The sequence below is a fragment of the Camellia sinensis genome, chromosome 3 (assembly GCF_055761805.1).
Source record: "Camellia sinensis isolate YWXY chromosome 3, ASM5576180v1, whole genome shotgun sequence".
NCBI classification, from domain to species: domain Eukaryota; kingdom Viridiplantae; phylum Streptophyta; class Magnoliopsida; order Ericales; family Theaceae; genus Camellia; species Camellia sinensis.
Window position 1 is genome coordinate 34200170 of NC_138963.1, and position 19286 is coordinate 34219455.

Here is a 19286-nt window from a genome sequence, read left to right on the forward strand (position 1 = left end):
CATCGGGTAGAGTCAGGTACACCTAGTTTCCCGTGCAGTATAGGGGGACTTTGCCTGAGACTGTCGAGGAGATAGAGCAGTATGCTCGGGGTTTTTGGATGTTCCTCATTGGGACCACTCTGTTCTCCGACAGGGGGAACACGGTTGGACTTTATTTGCTTAGTGCTTTGGTAGACCTATCACAATTCAGCCAATATGATTGGGGTGGCGCCGGCCTCGCCACCCTTTACTATTATATGAGTGCGACCTCCCGCGGGCAAGGGAACATAATAGGTGGCTACTGGAGAGCCTGGGAGGTACATTTTGTCCTCTTGATTTACATTTTCGCTTTTTCATTATCTGTACACTGCACACACGGCACACATTACATTCTGTACTTTGCATTCTGCACTCAGCATTCTGTATTTTCCGCATCCACGTTCTGCACTCAGCATTTAGTATTTTCAATACAATCTGTGTTTTGACAGTCGCAGTCTTGCCTTTCACAACTATGGGTTTATGCATACTTTCCGACGCTGGCCCTTGAGCTCGAGGTGGAGGTACCTCTTGAGATCCCCTACTCCCGCAGATTTGAGGGTCGGTGTCGGCCGAGGACTCAGGAGACTTTGCCCTACCTCCGCCAGTTCTTTGATACTGTACGGCCGGCGGAGGTAATCCAAAACTCTCAGTTTGTCATGTTTTCAGCTTTGGTTCATCTTGCATATTCACAACATCTAATCGGTTTATGCACTTGTTATTCGCAGATCTCTTGGTTGCCCTGGGCACCTTTGTCAGGAGATGCACGGTACCGATTCCTTGGGGCGTGGGCCTCTTCTCGATACAGGACTTTATTTGAGGGGCCAGTTGGCAGGGCTTGGTTTCTGGGCGATCACTTCATGCGTCAGACGATGGGCAACCCTAATCAGGGTATCCCCTCAGCACTTCCAGATGACATGCGATCCACTGAGAGACTCACTCCCCGGGAGGTCGAGGAGCTTATGTTGGGTACTGATGCAGTTCTGTTGCTGGAGGAGGGAGATTACACGACCTATCGCCATACATACTTGATGCCTCCCCTATCAGATGTCCGTGTCCCCAGGAGGAGGGCTGCTGACGTGCCTTCCTCGAGTCGCACCCGAGATAGAGACATTCTTTCGAGTAGTGGAGCTGGCACAATGAGGGGTGGGGCTAGAGAGGTCCCCCCGACTTATTAATATGCTGGGTGGCCGGATCTTTCGATTGAGCTGACAAGCTGGCAGTATGGGACATCCTACCCGATTCCATTGGAGCCTCCATTGCCTGATCATCGATATGTCAGTGACCCTGACTCGCCACCGGTATGCTTTACAATTTTGATTTATCACTCAGATATTTAGACATTCATTCATTCACTGATGACTTGCACTTACATCTGTAGCCTCCCAGAGAGTATTGCGAGGGGTTCCTCGGAGTGGTGGCCTCACTCGAAAGCATGGTCCTGCGGAGAGAGGCGCAGTTGTTCATCACCGGCGTCTCGGTACTGTTCGATTTCCTTGCATTTATCATTCTTCTGATGACATACTGAAATTGAACATTCCATTACATTGGTTGACTGCATGTGTAGAGCACATCTGACACACCACATTCATATACTACACCTACAAGCACACACTCTACGCATCATTCCCACATCTGCATCTGATATACATACTTCGACTGATGTATTCAAATTGCCCGTTTTTTTTGTTTTCAGATGCCACCGTTACAGGCTGGGCCATCCAGGCCTTCTCGAGGAGCTGGTAGAGGGGGCACGACTCGCAGCCGAAGCAGGCGTAGAGCGCCTATCAGAGATGATGAGGAGTCCAGCGGGGAGGAGGAGTCTGCGCATCCTCAGTCGGAGACATCCACAGGTAGAAAGGAGGACGCTGGCTCCGGTTCTGAGAGTGGAGGTGATGCCGGGGAGGGTTCCGAGGACGGCAGCTCCGATTCGGATGATGGTGCTGGTGGAGATGGTGCAGAGGCTGCTCAGTCGAAGAGGATGAAGAGAGCCTCCCAATCTTGAGCCTGACAGCACTGATACAGATGTTCTTGCTTTATTTTATTTTCTGTTTTTTTTTGTTTTACTAGTAGTTGTAGCACATCAACTTTAGGCAGTTTTATTTTCTTTAAAATTTGTACCCTGTTGTAAAATGTTGTAACAAAAGAAGCTATGATGGAATGAAATAGCTTTTTGTTCAAAAAGTGTTGTATTTTGCATTCTTTGCATCGCATCGCATCATTTTGCACAAAAATGAGATTGAATGGAAATTGAACATTATACATTGCCAAGTCAGGTAACGAGCCAACAAAGCAAACTAAACAGCCTAACTTACTAAGAAACAGCAAAACCTCAGCAAGTTTACAACTCGATAAGCAAACTTCGACAATGTTGGTAAACAAAGAGCAACAATTTGATGAACAAAGCTTGACAACTCATTAAAACTTAACAACTCGATAAACAAAACTTAACAACTCGATAAGCAAATACATTTCAGACAAACGGGGCGATGGAACGCATCCGAAACAGAGGTGACCTCGGACCTTCAACACTCCCAACACATGGAAAGGCTAGGAGCTCTCTTCTAGAGACTAGGGAAAGGCCAAAAACCAGTTTTTCTCCATGGCCGACCACCAAAAGTGGCTGGCCGACCAATTTTTTCCTCAGTAAACTAGTTATGTAGTCGGTCGACCAGAAAAACTGGCTGGCCGACTAGAAAAAGTGGTCGGCCGACCAGTTGGCATGGTGACCTCCAGATTTTTGACACTTGTCCCCCAAACAGTGCCTTATCCTCCATAAAAGTTCCAGCTTCGTGGTTCTGTCATTCTATCTCAGTTTTACATCAAAATGGAGGCATTTCTCATCCAAAATCTCACAACTTGGATTGCTACCTTAGACGGCTCGGAAAAGTTGAACTTCCGAGGCTTCGACATAAATGCACAATTCACGTTGAGTCGCACTCTGCTGCACCTTCCGTTTCCCCATGCCGCGGTAAGGTTTTGGAACCCGATAACACATGTCTTTAGTTTTAGCGGGCAAGAGATGTGTCCTACCTTCGAAGACTTCCAAGCTTTGATGGAATCCGAGCGCAACGAAGAAATCTTGCCCCAGCTTCGCTTCGACCACGCACAAGCCTTAGGGCGAATGTGTGGGCTCACTATGCATGACGCTCGATCTCTGATCCGCGACGGAGAATTGGACATCCTCAGCCTGATTCATCGCTTTTCTTATGCTGATGACCGCAGTGATCACCAATGGCAAGGTTTTCGGCGTCATGCCCTTTGTTTGTGCATGCTATCTCACTTTTTGCTTGCCCCAAGCTTCAGCGGGTCTAGCATTCGTCTGATCGAAGTTGTCCAAGGCTTGAAAGAAGGCAAGAGCTGCATTGCCATGACATTGGCCGAGAGATTGATGGGTTTGGATGCTTTCCATCGCCGGGAAACGACCAGATTTGCGTGGAGTCCACTATTGCTGCAGGTAATATTCCCACCCTTCCTCACATATATATTGCTCACATCACTCAGCCCTCAGGCTCGATTTTTCTCTCAAAACCCTTTTCTCACTTTTCTCTCATCCTACATCTCTCTATTCTTTATTCTTTCATTTTCCATCCCTCCCCAAGTGTGGTTGATGGACAAGTTGCAGGTTGTGGACTCTTGCCCAGCATACTCAGCTCGCGGCTACTTCTTCTGGCGACGTCTAGTCCATGCCCTTGATGAGGGATGGTGGTTCTACTGGATGTGCAATTTGTTCGCAGACCATATTACTTGACGTTGTCCTTGGCTCAATTTACTGGCAATGAGCTACAGCATGTCCCGGCAGGCCGGGATTCAGTTAATTGGCCTGACACATTGCGCGTTCTACTTTCCTTTCCGGTTCCAACGCCAGTTCGGCCATGATCAGATTTGCCCGGCAGAGGGGATAGAGTACCCAGCTGCATTTCCGGTCTGAGGCACACAGTTAGCTCGGTATGCCACGGCATGGTGGATGAGAGAGCTTCTGGCACCCGCTCCCACTTTCAGTTACATCCTTTCTGATGAGCGCATAGATTGGCTCAATGAAGAGGCACAGATTAGGCCTAGCTTGGCATCAGAAGCTTCGACCAGCTCTAGGAGGGGGCGCAGGAACACCTGATCTATCTATGCCCCGAATTTATTGCTTTATCAATACTTTCAAGTTTTCTTTATGAATGTAACCAAAAGCAACTTCAATTTGTATTCAAGAGTAGGAGAACTCTGTATTGAAATCAATAAAATTGAAGGATGTGGGCACTGAAATTTTTTCGTTTGGTCTAAAAATGGTCTAAGTCGTAAAAAGATTAATTTGAGCAAAATCAACTTTTATTAAAACTTTTCAAAACCATTTTCGATATGGATCAGAACTGGATACGCCTGAGATCTGTCACTGAGATGCACAACCCCGGATCCCAGCAACTGGAAAGTTGCCCCTAGTTTGAATAGCACTGCACCGGAGATCACAACCGAGCTTTTGAATGCAGAATAGACAAAGACGACCAAACATGATCACATGGACAGTTGATCGGGGAAGTGTTTATGGCTGGACTTCAGAACGAAGTTGCCTACGTATCCCAAAGATGGGAATCAAGCCTAACGTAGTTCGGCTCGGGTTCACTCGTGTATTGACACTCTCCTTTTGCACTCTAACTTTTGCCAAGGCCGCCCTTTCTGGGTTTTCAACCTTGCGAGCTCAATTTTTATCATTTCAAATTTTCTGTGCTCTAACTTTTGCCTAGGTCGCCTTTTCGGGTTTTCGGCCTAGCGACCCTCTCAGAGATAATATTTCTTCAATTTGTCTATGTTGATCGGCTATGAGAGCTCTAGGCCATCTAGGTCCATTAGAACGACAACTCCACCTAACCAAATAGACTTAATGATGTAGGGACCAGTCCGATTGGGTTTGAACTTGCCCCGAGGGTCATGGATGGGAGCTCGGTTGTCTTTAAGCACCAGATCTCCTTCTTTCAAATTCCTGGACTTAACTTTCTTGTTGAAAGCCCTGGCAATTCTATGCTGATAACCTTGAACATGTACAATGCTTTCAGTCTGTGCTCGTCAAAAAGCATGAGTTCCTCAAATTTGTTCTGCTGCCAATCTGCCTCAGTTATCTGACACTCAGCCAGTACTCGTAATGACGGAACTTCCATTTCGATAGGTAGAACGACCTCCATCCCCTAAACCAATGAATACGGAGTCGCTCCAGTAGAAGTTCTAATTGACGTCCAGTAGCCCTATAGAGCAAATGACAGCTTATCTGGCCAGTCCCGGTAGGTTTCCACCATATTCTGCAGAATGTGTTTAATGTTCTTGTTGGCGGCCTCAACTGCTCCGTTGGTCTGCAGCCAATATGTGGATGACTTATGAAAAGCCACGTTGTATTTTTCCAACAAGTCAGTCACTTCCTTCTTGAAGTGGGAACCGTTATCTGAAATAATCTCGTTTGGGACCCCGTAGCGACTGATGATGTTGTTCCTGATAAACTTCGCAACATGTGAAGCCTTCAACACCGCATAAGATTGGGCCTCAACCCACTTTGTGAAATAGTCTATCGCGACCAGAATGAACTCATGCCCATTAGACCCCTTTGGAGTGACGGCCCCAATCACATCAATTCCCCAAACTGAAAATGCCCATGGCGAAGTCATATTGTACAACTTTGACGGTGGGATGTTCATGCGGATTGCATGGACCTGACATTTGTGGCATCGCCAAACAAAGCCGATACAATCCTCTTCCATGGTGGACCAGTAGTAACCCTGTCTGAGGATTTTCCGGGCGAGCATCAGCCCGTTCACGTGCGCTCCGCACTCTCCTCCATGGATGGCCTCCATTAGGTGCTTTGACTCTTCAGCCTCAACACATAGCTTATGCATTCCCAGATGACCTCTCTTATACAGTTTTCTCCCGCAGATGATGAATTGAGTAGCCATTCTTCGGATTGCCCTCTTGTCTTTGGCATTTGCCCCTGGTGGATACGCTTCTTTCTCCAAGAAGTTCCAGACATCGTAATACCAGGGGTTCTTATCTTGAACCTCTTCTATGGCAGCAATCGACTCGTAGGCTGGTGCAAACATCTGGTCAATGATGATCGGACGCATCCGGACTCCAAAAGGGATGTCTATCATAGAAGATAGAGTTGCTAATGAATCTGTGAACCTGTTGTTTTCTCTTAACAGATGAGCGAAGTTCAATTTCTCAAACCGAGGAATCAGCAAGTCTAAGGTCTGGTGGTAAATTCTCATCTTTTCTTCTTTGACTTTCCAATCTCCTTTAGCTTGAGATACAACAAAGTTCGAGTCCCTGATGACGTCCAACCGTTTTGCCCCTAGTTCTAGGGCAACTTCCAAACCAGCAATGCATGCTTCATACTCTGCTTTGTTGTTCAAGACTTTGAATCGGAGTTTAAATGCTAGAGGGATACGGGAATTTTCGGGTGCTATCAACAACACCCCTATCCCATACCCATACTGGTTTGACGCTTCGTCAAAGTACATCGTCCAAAACTCATCTTCGATATGCAAGATGGCCTCGTCTGGGAATAAGTACTCAACTTCTTCATCCCCCTCAACTGGGTGATCGGCTAGGAACTTCGCTATCGCTCTCCCCTTTACTAACTTGCGAGTCACATACTTCAGATCGAATTCGGAAAGCAGAAACTACCAACGAGCTAGCCTACCCGTAAGTGCCTGTTTCTTGAAGAGATATTTGATGGGATCTAATCTTGAAACCAACATTATAGAGTGAGCTAACAGGTAGTGCCGCAGCTTCCTGGTAGCCCATGCCAAGGCTAAGCAAGCCTTTTCCAGCGGAGTGTAACGGGTTTCGTAATCTAGCATCTTCTTGCTCAGGTAGTAGATAGCTCTCTCCACCTTGTCCTCAGACTCCTGTGCGAGCATGCAGCCCATTGTAGTTTCAGTTACTGAAAGGTACAAAATCAACGGTTTCCCCGGCTCAGGTGGTGACAACACAGGTGGGTTCTGTAAGTATTGCTTGATCTGTTCTAAAGCAGCTTGGCATCGGCCGTCCCATTGGAACTTCGTTCCTTTCTTCAGGAGACCAAAGAGTGGTTCACAAGTCAAGGTTAATTTAGCAATAAACCGTCTTATGAATTGCACTTTACCCAGAAAGCCTCGCACCTCCTTTTCAGTCCTCGGTGGTGGCATTTCTAAGATGGCCTTGATTTTGGAAGGGTCGACTTCGATACCTCTGTGTGTGATCAAGAACACCAGCATTTTCCCAGCTGTAACACCGAACGTACATTTCTGAGGACTCAGCCGCAACTGAAATTCTCTGATCCTGTGGAAAAACTTTTGCAAGGCGGTGTAGTGGCCCTCTCTTTCTTTGGACTTGACAATCATGTCATCCGCGTACACCTCAACCTCCTTGTGGATCATGTCGTGCAATATTGTGGTCGCAGCCCGTTGATATGTAGCTCCAGCATTCTTTAACCCAAATGGCATTACTCTATAGCAATAAGTCTCCCACGAAGTGGTGAAAGCAGTCTTCTCCCGGTCTTCGGGTGCCATCACAATTTGGTTGTAGCCCCAAAAGCCATCCATGAACGAAAGCAAAGCATGCCCCACTGTGAAGTCCACTAACTCGTCGATATGCGGTAAAGGAAAGTCGTCCTTCGGACTAGCTCTGTTCGAATCCATGAAATCCACGCATACCCGGATCCTTCTATCATTCTTTAGCACCGGAACGATGTTGGCCAACCAAGTTAGGTACTCAGATACCAGCAGGAACCCTGCGTCAATTTGCTTGGTGACCTCTTCTTTAATCTTGAGAGCCCAGTCCGAGCGGATCCTTCTGAGTTTCTGTTTAACGGGTCGGGCCTCTAGGTCAAGAGGGATCAAGTTCTGTACAATCTCAGGATCGATTCCAGGCATATCTTCGTAGGACCACGCGAAAACATCTTTGAAATCTTTTAATAAAGCGACTAAGCGCTCGCGCTCCTCTGAAGACTACGTGGACCCGATCTGGACCAACCGCGAGTCCTTCTTAGTACCAACATTAACTGTAGTGATTTCATCTACCAAGGGTTTAACAAATCTCTCCTGCTCTTGATCAATTAAACGTTGTAAAACCGTAGGAATTTCTTCCTCGTCGTTTTCATCAAAATTTTGAAAGTTCTGATCAATACAATAAACCAAAGGCACATAAAAGTACTCAGAAGCCACAACCAATCCATTCTCATTAATCACTTCCAAATCGTCCGATTCCTCTGTTACAACAGACTTAAAAAAGAAAGAAAAAGACGACCTAGACAAGACTGTGGCATCCGGGTTGTCACTCCCAGGAATACCGAACTCAGACTCAGACGAGCTGGAACCTGATTCCGACTCCACAGACTCGGTGGAATCAGATTCCGGCTCACTACCTGACCCGGTGCTACTTGATAAAAATCCCTCCTCGTACTGCCAGATGAGGGAGGGTGCGATGGATGCATCCAAAATGTTTGAAGGTGGGCTCGCAGTCGTTTCATTCCCGATCATGGACACCGAGAAGTTATCCCCCAAGCACTTCTGTACGATCGGAGGATCTGAAAGTAGACAAGCCAGTGCTACCCCAATTTCAATCTCGGTGTTCTCAGAATCCACTTTCCCACACTGGTCAACTTCGGCTGATGGGTCTGTCTGCTCCTCGGCAACGTCATCCCCGGATAACTGTAGGTCAAAGAAGATCTCAAACCCTGGCAAGCGACGCTTCTCTGCATTCAACCGTGGCTCTGGGAAGCCGCAGAATGGAAAATCCTCCCCCTCCTGGACAGAGCATCCGTTTAAGGTACCCTGGATGGGTCGGTGCATTAATTCATAAGGCTTCCCTGCCTACTTTGCTCTGGCTCTCCCGGCCATCTCCTTGCCTTTCCTCACCCAGTCCTCTTTGGTGGGCAGATAACCCAAGCCAAAGGTATGCGGGTTGTGCGGCACTTCGGCCGATACTACAATGCCCTTCCGGCCACTCTTCCCTAATCCCATCCCGGGGATGTGTTCGAGCTTATTCATGAGGTACACTGACTGTGCGCTAACGTACAACCCCTCATCAACAGCTAAGATGTTCTGTACGACCTGGGCCTTGGCTAGGGTAAATCCGGATAGGAACACATCTTCCGTGCCGTGCTCGATTTCCAAAACCGGTGTCGACACTTCTGACGGCGAATGGATTGACGAATTCCCAAAAACAATAGCCACCCCCTTCCTGTGGGGGTATTTCAATATTTGATGTAGGGTGGAAAAGACTGCCTTCACTTGGTGCAGCCACAGCCTCCCTAGGAGTAAATTAAAGGTTGCGGGAATGTCCAAGACATTAAAGTCAATCTCGTGTTGTCCTGGACCAACCTGCGTCTGAATTTTCACAGTCCCCATTACCTCTCTACTTGTGTTACCGTATGCCCTTATCACTTGGGCTGTTGGCACAAAGTTCGCGGGCTTCAACCCGATTGCATATGTCGTCCTTGACGGGCACACGTTAATAACAGATCCTGTGTCGACAAGAACCACCGGTATCCATTTGCTTCTACATTCCACAGAGATGTAGAGCAGTTTGTTATGATTCACGCCCTCAGGCGGCAGTTCCTTGTCGAAAAAGGTCAACATCGGGGAAGCCCCTCCTGGAAAAACCAATCCCACCAGCTGTTCAGGCGTGGTGTCTATTGAGAGTTTGGCCTTGTCCATTGCCGATAGGACAACTTGTCTATGAACACGTGAAGCCATAAGCAATTCCCAGATGGAGATGTCTGCTTGTATCTTTTTTAACTGCTTTAGCACGACCTCTTCTTCAAGTAGCTTTTCTTTCTGCTTCTTTGACTCCTTGTCCTTCCCGGATGCCTCTGGTTAATCTAGGGGTGCGGGGGCTTGAAATACCGCCCACTCTTAGTCATATGGTCAACTTCACCAATATACCAGGCATCATCTGGCTGGTTACTCCCCCAGTCCTCATCGGTGTGGGCAAGACATAGGTCATCGTTTTCCCACCACATGCCCTCGGCAACCGACAGACACCTGTCGGGCTCTGTTACAACTGTCCTTGTACGCACAGCACCTTCCGTCCATGTACTCGCAGCGCGCTCTGTTCTCGTGCACACAGCACGTTCAGTCCCCACAGGAGCTTTAGCCTTTCTGGCTCTCTCAGAGTCTTCGATCCCTTCCCGTTCAAACTGCTTCAGTGCAGCTTGCTGTTCAACATCTCCTGTACTCAAAATACCCAAATGCCGAGGGAAATTCTTGGCACCGGCGCTCTCCGGCGATGCATTCTGATCCCCAACCTTTCCGGCCACAATTGATATCCTTGCCCCTGACGGGCCCTTTTCCAGTTGAGATTCTTCAACAATATCTGGTTGGTCGTCAAGCCACCCTGTAACCTCTGTTGACTCCTCAAAATCAAACCAGTTGACTGTCACATCTCCCAGATCTTGTTCGTTGAAAAACTGAAGGTTAGCTATGTCCCCTTCCAGAGCTGCTAAATCATCTATCCTCTGATCAAGTCCCTTCCCTCGTATTACACAAATTTCTGCCCCCATTAGCAATTCCAAGTTCGGCCTAGCCTGGCTTGCCGACGCAATATAGCCACTCGGATCATATACCTGTTCAGCATAGCTCCTCAACATAGCTCCCAATTTCCTCAGATCTTGAATCGTCAGCCCCACTTTCCTCCGAAATCATCCCTGTTCCATCTTCGATGGTCACCACCATTGGGTCAGGTTAGGCTTGGGAGATGTCCAACATGCACAAGTCAGTGCTGTCACGAATGAACACCTCCGACTTAGGTAGGTGAGACGGGGTGATATATATGCTAGGGTTATATGACACGACCCCAGTTTAGATTGAGTTGATGCGTTTGGGAGGTGGGGCTTAGTTGTGTGGTGGGAGAGGGTTGGTTGTGACGTTCGGCTTCTTCGGAGGCACGATCACCCTGTTGTCGACGAGATCCTGAATCTCGTGACGCAATCTGAAGCAATGGTCAGTGTCGTGACCATGTTGCTGGTGAAATGCGCAATATTTGACTGGGTTATGGGAGGGGGGAAGTGTTCTGGCAATGCCCGCGGCTTTAGGGGCTTCAAGTGCCTTCTCCTGATTAAAACCCCTAGAGCTTTGGACAGGGGCATGTATAATGGGGTGAAGGTTCTTTGGCCTCGAGGTTGGTACTTGGTTATTTGTGAGTTGCTTCCGGATGCACCGGTGAATGGTATAGCTGTAAGGGTTCTTGCGGGGGTGGTGGTGACCATGCTTACTTCTGAGGTTCTGGCAGTTGCAGCACTGCTCGTGCCTATATTGGTGTTGCGGTTGAAGGTTCTCCTGGGCTGCTCTCTGTCATTGTCAATCAGACCCTGTTTCAAGGCGTCCTCGATCTATACCCCAATCTCATGTAGATCTCCAAAAGTGGGGAGAGGGAGGACGATCATCTTTTGCATGAGCTTGGGCTGGAGGTTGCGCACAACCATCCGTATTTGATCTTTGTCAGTTGGCCTAATGGTCATCATCGAGGCCTTGGCCCTCCAGCGGGTCACGAAGTCAGAAAACTCTCATTCGGCTCCTGTCTAGTTGTCTCAAGATCGCGGGTTGCGATCTTAATCTGTGTGTTATAGGAGTATTGAGTTACGAAGGCCTCGGCCATCTCCTCCCACGGAATCTTCCAATTCTGCATACCAAATGGCCGCTACACCCGACAGGGTTTGGCCGAATAAAGAAAGCTTCTGTAATCTGGTGAGGCCCATTGGCCTGAGTATGTCTGAAAATAATCGCAGATGCACCATAGGATCACCGGATCCATCAAAACGGTCAATGTGTGGCATCTTAAACCGGTCCGGCAGCGTCACGGCAGCGTCGGTGTACCCATCTTCGATATCAGGAATGGACTTGACACCCTGAGATTTCTTGAACAGCTTTTCAAGCTTGCTCAGTCTCAATGCTGTGGGGTCTACTTCGAACTCGAAGGGAGAATCCGGTAAATTGATAGGCGTGGGTGCCTTGGATAGTTGAGGTAGAATCGGGGGCGGAGGTGGCCCCGTTGGGATGTCTATATCCTCTTGGACATTCTGAACATTCGTCGTCTCCCCGGGTATTGGGACTCTTGGTGGGGGAGGAGCTTGGTGTGAAGTAGATGCTCCGGTTTGCTGTTGTAGCCTAGCAATTAACTCAGCCTGTTGAGCCATGACCTCAGCCTGTTGTTTGGCGAATTCTGCTTGACGAACAGCGTCCTGCTGCATAGTTTTCATACTTTCTTGGAGTTGACGCATCATTTTCTCCATTCCTGCTACACTGCCCTTATCTAACTGAACTGCCGGTATATCTGCCTCTGCAGTAGACTCGGGAATCTCAACCTGACTGCTAGTTGGCAACCTCTAGTCCAGAGTGCTTGGGGAATATCTGCTTCGTCGGAAGCAGTTGTGCTAAACTATCTAGCAAAAAGATAAATAAAGCATAATAAGGAAATAAACAACCAGAAAAACGGACAGCATAACGGCTTAAATAAACACAACACACAGTTGGCATTTGTAAGCTGAATATACTGTTCTCAACTACTGATCATTGTTTCCAAACCACTGCCCAAAATCTGAATCTGATACCCGCAAATATAATTGATTCCTAAATACTGATACTGATGCCTGATACCCAGACTTGCAAACTGATACATGCATTCCTGTAGAGACACACTCTAAAAGCACATAGCAAGCAAGTAAGAGCCAAAACACCCCTATGTTAGGGAAGGGTTTCCCTGTCCTATTTTGTCAGGAGCTAGGGTTTCACTACGCACACAACGGTTTCAAACAACCTATAATCGAGTAAACAACCTGTCCTAGTTTGGGATGGTCACTATGGATTCCGAATATACACTAGGTCGAATGGTCAAAAAGCGTGCCCCGGTAAAAACCGAGGTTTGTGTTCCCATCGTGGCAGAGCCTGTAACCGATCAGCCTTATGGCACGCTTCTTAAAGCGAGCCTCTGGCAAACTGTTCAGGAGTAGCAGATGGCAAACACGGTGTCCTAGGCGCACCAATGCAAATGCAATGCAAAGAAACACATAAGTGTAATCAAAACAAGATATCATGAGTTCGAGCCAAGTTGTCTAACTCCCCAGCAGAGTCACCAGAAACTGTAGACGCGCTCGAATGTCCCAGGAAAATCCCGTTTTGTTCATTAGGCTCACTATAGTTCAGACTCAAATGTCACAGTTCTGAATCTAATCTCGCAAAGTGCAATGTGAGATTGATAAATCACCAAAGAGTCAAAATCTGACAAATCGTTTTGAAAAACTGATTTTTTAGAAAGAAGTGCCAAACATGGAATGCTTTGCCAGATACAGAGTCGCCACCTAAATATTTTGTTTTGGAGAATTTAGAAAACCCTGACTCGTGCCTAAGGCTACATGTCCGTCATCACCAAAGTTGCCTCGGCTTAGGAACTTGGGTACGATTGGAGAAGGTCATGCGATGAGCACCCTCGCTCGCCCGATCAAAGATCGGCTTGTACTAAGCATGATATCTTGTTTTTGAAAACACATGTGTTCTTATTCCGATTTATTAGCCTAGAATTGCTACATGATGTGCACAACATACAAGTATAGACTGGATCGTCTACGTTGGAACAAAACATCTCATGTTTGTTTTTTAAAGCGGTTTGCTACTCGTAAGTAGGCTAAAATGCAGATTTTGCCACCCTCAAGTGGGCTTAGAAACACATGGTGATTTGCCACTCTCAAGTGGGCTTTAAAACTCGTAATCGATGAATTGTTCCAATTTAAATAATCCAACCTTCATCCACAGGCTTTCAGGCAGGTATATCACATAAGCAGTTAGCCTCATGGCAAGCATGCTATCATGGCAGTCACTCACACACATGCAAGGATGCTAAAGCATAAACACTCACCGAGTACTCCAAGCCCAAAACAGAAACTAGTTAGTAATCAATGCATGATCCTAATTCATGTTAAGATGGCTAATGCAACACATGCAAAATGCAACTAAGATAGGCTCGTCTATTCAAAGATGGCATATGAGATGCTACAGATAACATGTATTCAACTCGGAATTAAAATACAATGCAGTTAGTATGATGCGCCTAGCCCGGTGCATGCAAGACAGATAAATGAATGCAAACATGCGAAGCATAAGGATGCTAATTTGAAACATGCCCTAAAACTAACCATCGTAAGCTGGTAAATAAAAGGGAGAAAGACGTGGGGTTGGCAGACATGCAGCACACACACGCACATTTATTACAAAATTTTCCCTCTTGACGGAGGGTCCGAATAAATAATACAAAACTAACTAGCTAACCTAAACTAATCTAATCAAACTAGTTATTACACAACGAAACGAATGATAAGCTACAGCTAATTATTACACATCATTAACTAAGTAAGCAATCTAAATGAGCATACAAACTAAATGAATACGGGCAGCCTTAGCTCTGCTTTGAATGACGAAGGACGCATGCATGCTTGAATTGCCTTGTTCGGAAATCCCTCGCGACGCCCCAACTTGCCTTTGTTTGCAATTGATCTCAGAAACTGGCACAAAGCTCCAGAGAGATGAAACTCCACCCTGGGAATATGTGGGAAGGTTCCCGACCAGCTTATAAGAATAAGAGACCAACTACCGACCACCCTTTGTGGCGGAAACCAAAAAATTGGTCGGCCTGCCAGTAAATCTGGTCAGCCGACCAGTTTCCTCTCCTAGTTTTTGGTTTTCTTCAACAAAGGGAAAAAGAGAGGCATGGAAAAGTATTTGCAACACATGTGTGCACGATCACTCTCCCCATCATTGCATATGCTCAAGGGAGTGTAGTCCTCGACCCTTGGGCCACCAATCACGCATTTCAATACATGATGGTCGAGGAGCTAAATTGCACGACTTAATGTGAAATAAATGCACATACAAACACGTAAAGCCAACAACTCCATCATGGGTAGTTAAGAGTGTCGGCGATCGAGAATTGAGGCACGTTTCATCACTTCAAGTATGAAACGTCCCTCGTTTCCCGTGCTCAGACTAACTCCTATTCCAAACACAATGCAACACATAACATGGCATGCACCAATGCGACTCTAGCATGTAATCCTAATGCAATGCAACTAAGTGATGCAAACATGCAAGGCATGACATGCAAACATGCAACTAGTATACACAATGCTATAAGCTACATGGCATGCACAATGTTCATGGCACTAGCGTACACAATGCACATGGAACTGATATACACAATGAGACGAACAAGGCATGCACAATGCAATGATCAATCATGCGACAACGTGGCATACTCAATGCTATGAACTACAATGGCATACTCAATGCAAAATGGACTTAAACCAAAATGGATGGGCCTCAGCCACACCCAAATCAGTGGCCATAGATGATGAAAACAAGGCTCCAAAACTAATGCAAACATGCCCGATGCAATGGTCCCAAGCCTAAGGCATAAAACACAACTTTCCAAACGCATTGAAAATGACGAAATATGGAGTGCAAGGACACATGTTCCAACTCTGAAATGGCATACAAAATGACTCCAAATGATGTAAACAACTCACACAGTGCATGTCGAATGGCTCAAGCACCGAAACTAGTGAAGTGTATTACACTATAGGCATGCAAGACAATGCTCAAATGGCCAAACCAACTCCAAACAGACCCTATGCAGGCTAGAATAGGAGCAAAAGCGAACTAAGATGATGGTTTGAAAGGCACAAGAATGAAGCTCATGCAATGGCTCACAAATGGGGTATAATGATGCAACTCTTAAGCACATTGAAAGAGTGACAAACATGAGAATATGGCCAAGAAATAAGCTCTGAAATAACATTCCTCATAATGCCAAAACATGCAAATACCTCAAGTTAAGCATGCAAGGGACCTCAAAAACTCAAAGCTAGGCAAGGCTATTACACTACAAACATGCCTGGAAAGCATCATTCGACCAAGAGGGCTCAAAACAAAGCTAAGGCAGCCCAAAATATGAATAAAATCAGTTTAGATCATGGCCAAAATATGCTAGAATAGAGGGCCAAAATATCATGCATTTCAAGCTAGTAAACATGATTTACACTACAAGCATATGAAGCATATGAGAGACTACCAAACCAGCCAAAAGTAGAATCATGGCATGCTAAATGATGGCCAAAAACCCATTGAGACATGACCAATGCATGCAAGAATGAGGTGCTACTTTGATAAGCCATGAAAGGGACTATTCTACACATGCAAGAGGCAAACACAAGGTGACCAAACCAGCCATAGACAGAGTCTAGGAAGGTCCTAAAAGTCATCAAAAAGGGCCTGAACCAAGCCTTGGAAGTATGAAAGTATGTGCTCCTTTGAAAGGCCAAAAATGCAAACAAACAAGGCCAAAAGAGAGATAGTTTCCCCTCTCTGGTTTAGGCCCTCAAAACCACATGCAACCACTGAAAATCCACCGGATTTCAGTGGCTAAAAGGCCAAGCAAAGATCAACACAAAGGTCTCATGGCATGGCACAAAACAAGGCTAAAAAGAGCATGCAAGAGGGTAGATGACCCTCAACACCAAAAGAGCCTTAAACAAACATGAAAAACACTTAAATATGAAGCTTTTTTCAGTTGACAATAAATCCTAAATATGCATGCAAGTATGGCCAAGAGAATGATCAAGATAGAGCTTAAAAAGAGGGAAAATGAGTTACCCTTGAAACTCAGCAAAACCAGCAAGTTTTGGGACCAAAAAACCAACTCTTCAACCTCTGAAAATACCCTCCAAGAACCTCAGATCAATGGTGGAGGTGTATGGCTATGAGGTGTGGTGCAATAGGTCAAGAACAACACACTTTTTGAATCCAAAATGTAGAGATATAGAGAGAGATATATATTTTTGCCTTAGCCAATTTCAAAACCTGTGCAAAGGAGAGGGAGGGCCTTTCTTATAGAGGTTTGAAGCTAAACCTTCCTCAAGAAGCTAAAAGCTTGGGTGCAAATCCTCCATACACATACACGTATATGAAGGATACAGTCTGTGCCTTCTAGCTGGCATAGCTGGCATCCACACAATCTGACAAAACAGGAGGAAACCAGCCGACCAGAAAAGGTTGTCGGCTGACTAGGGCAAGTGGTCTCACACTGAAAGCAAACCAATGGTGGGGTGGGAAACCAGAAAATGTGGCCCAAAGACAAAGAAACCAGTTTCCCGACCAAAAAACCGGCTGGCGGGGAGAAAAGTGGTTTCTAAGGAGAAAGTTGGTCTCCCATCCTTGTACCACCTCCCAAACAAGGAAAACAAGGTTCATGCCAAAAATGAACCAACACGGACACAAAACGAGAGTTTGGGAGGCAAAGCGCGCGGCCATGTGCCTCGAAAACTGGCTGTTGAGCACCGAAAGTGGCGTGCGACCACAAAAGTGGTCTCCCGGGCCACAGTGTCCCTCTAGACAGAGGAAACAGGGTGTGTTCTAAAAACCGTGCCAAACGGAGAATGTTAAGCGGTCCCGAGCTGAGGCGCGTGGCCGACGGCTCTGAAAACCAGAAATTAGTCTCCAAACGGGAACAGTGGCCCAGGACCACGAAAAGTAGCCCACGACCACTGAAAGGTGGTCTACAAGACCTCTGCCTCCCTCCGGGAAGAGAAAACAAGACCTGGTCTGTAGACCGAGTCAAAGCACAAAAGGTTTCGAGGCTCGGAGGCAAGGCTCTCAGTCGAAACTTCGAAATCTCAGAACAAATAGAACATGCACCATCACCGAGCGCTCAATCGATGACGTCAGAGTCTTAAGGTCTGTAAAAAAATGGGGTGTCTACAGTTGCCCCTCTTTGACAGAACTCAAAAGTCATAAGTGACGAGAGTGAATGTCAAAGCCCAGAGGCGACCCATTTTTGACAAGGCCGAAGACTTAGACAAACAAGCAAGATAATCAAAGAGATGTGGCCGCAGGCAGGGGCAGAATGCAAAAGACATGCAGGAGGCCGAACATAACTTATGATCATGCAAAAAAAACTGTAATGAAGCAAATATGCACGAGAAATGCAACAATTTAAGCAAGCGAATACAGACCAAACTACATCACATGCAGAAAGGAAGTAAGAGAATTGTATAATTCTCGCTACGTCTCACACGGAGAATACAATACCGTCTGGTTCGTCTGGTCGCACCATCAAATGAATCGTACATACAATATCGTCTGGTCGCACCAGCCTCGAATGAACTGTATATACAATATCGTGCTTGCAAAAGAGAGAAACTTAATAGGTACAACATAGTTAGCAACATATGTTTAACGCTATATCGAACGCAGATACGTATGACGCCGATGAAAAGGTGCATAGCAATGCAAGCAAACCATGCGTGACGACGTAAGTAAACTATGGGTGCATGACAATACCAGTGGAACGTGCACAACAATGCAAGTGGTGTGCATAACAATGCAACGTCAAAAGCATGCTTGTAACAAAACGCTGAGTAGAGAAGTACGAGCCTTAAAGATAGCAACTCAAACGCGACCTCCGATTTACTTCTTGGAGGGGTCGCAGTGTACTCAAAAAGGATACACCTTGCTCTTGGCGAGTAACGACGAGCCACACATCGAAGACTTGAATTGAAGTTCCCGCAGAGACATCTCGCACCGAAAAGTGCACTTTTCTTGTACTTTCTCGAGAGCTGAGCACTCCAATCATCACCAAAATACACAGGGAGATCCAAGGGACCTTGGAGACCAACTAGGGGGAATGGCCGACCACCTAGAATAGCCACCGACCAGTTTTTGCTCACAAGGTGGTCGGCCAGCCAGAAAAACTGGTCGGCCGACCAGTTTACAAAAATTGGGGCAGTTTTGTCCTTTTAGGTTCGGATCTTTAAGTTGACTTGTCCAAATCACTTTTGCTCATACCTCTAAGGCCAAATCAGCTCCTCTTGCTCCCCAGACCATTTTTCCCCTCAGATCTGTACTTTATACGCGTTTTCCAACGCCCCACGCGAAGTTGTTTCGCGAAAACTTTCAATTTTCTTCACTTTGAACCGATTAAAATTTGATTTCGGAGCTTCTTTCTCCACTTTCACCACTTGAGGTATGTTTGTCTCGAAGTTTGGCACATTTTCTTAGGAGTTGACTTTTGTTGACTCTTTCCTTTCTCGAGAGATGACTTTTGTTGATTTTTACAATTTTGGCTCGTTTTGCTCATTTTTGCAGATTTCTTTAGATAGCGGATCATTTCCATCACGGGGGAGGTTCTCCACATGCAGAGGATGAGCCAGATATCATGTCATTGCCTCCGAGGATTCGGCCTTTTGACCCTGAGAGGTACGACCCTCCAGAGCA

General features: G+C 46.4%; 1 pseudogene; it reads left to right on the forward strand.

Moving 5' to 3' along the window:
* The window catches only part of LOC114306067 (cytochrome P450 76A2-like), a 72385-nt pseudogene extending 70365 nt beyond the window's left edge, over positions 1-2020 (forward strand).
* The last annotated feature ends 17266 nt before the right edge of the window (positions 2021-19286 follow it).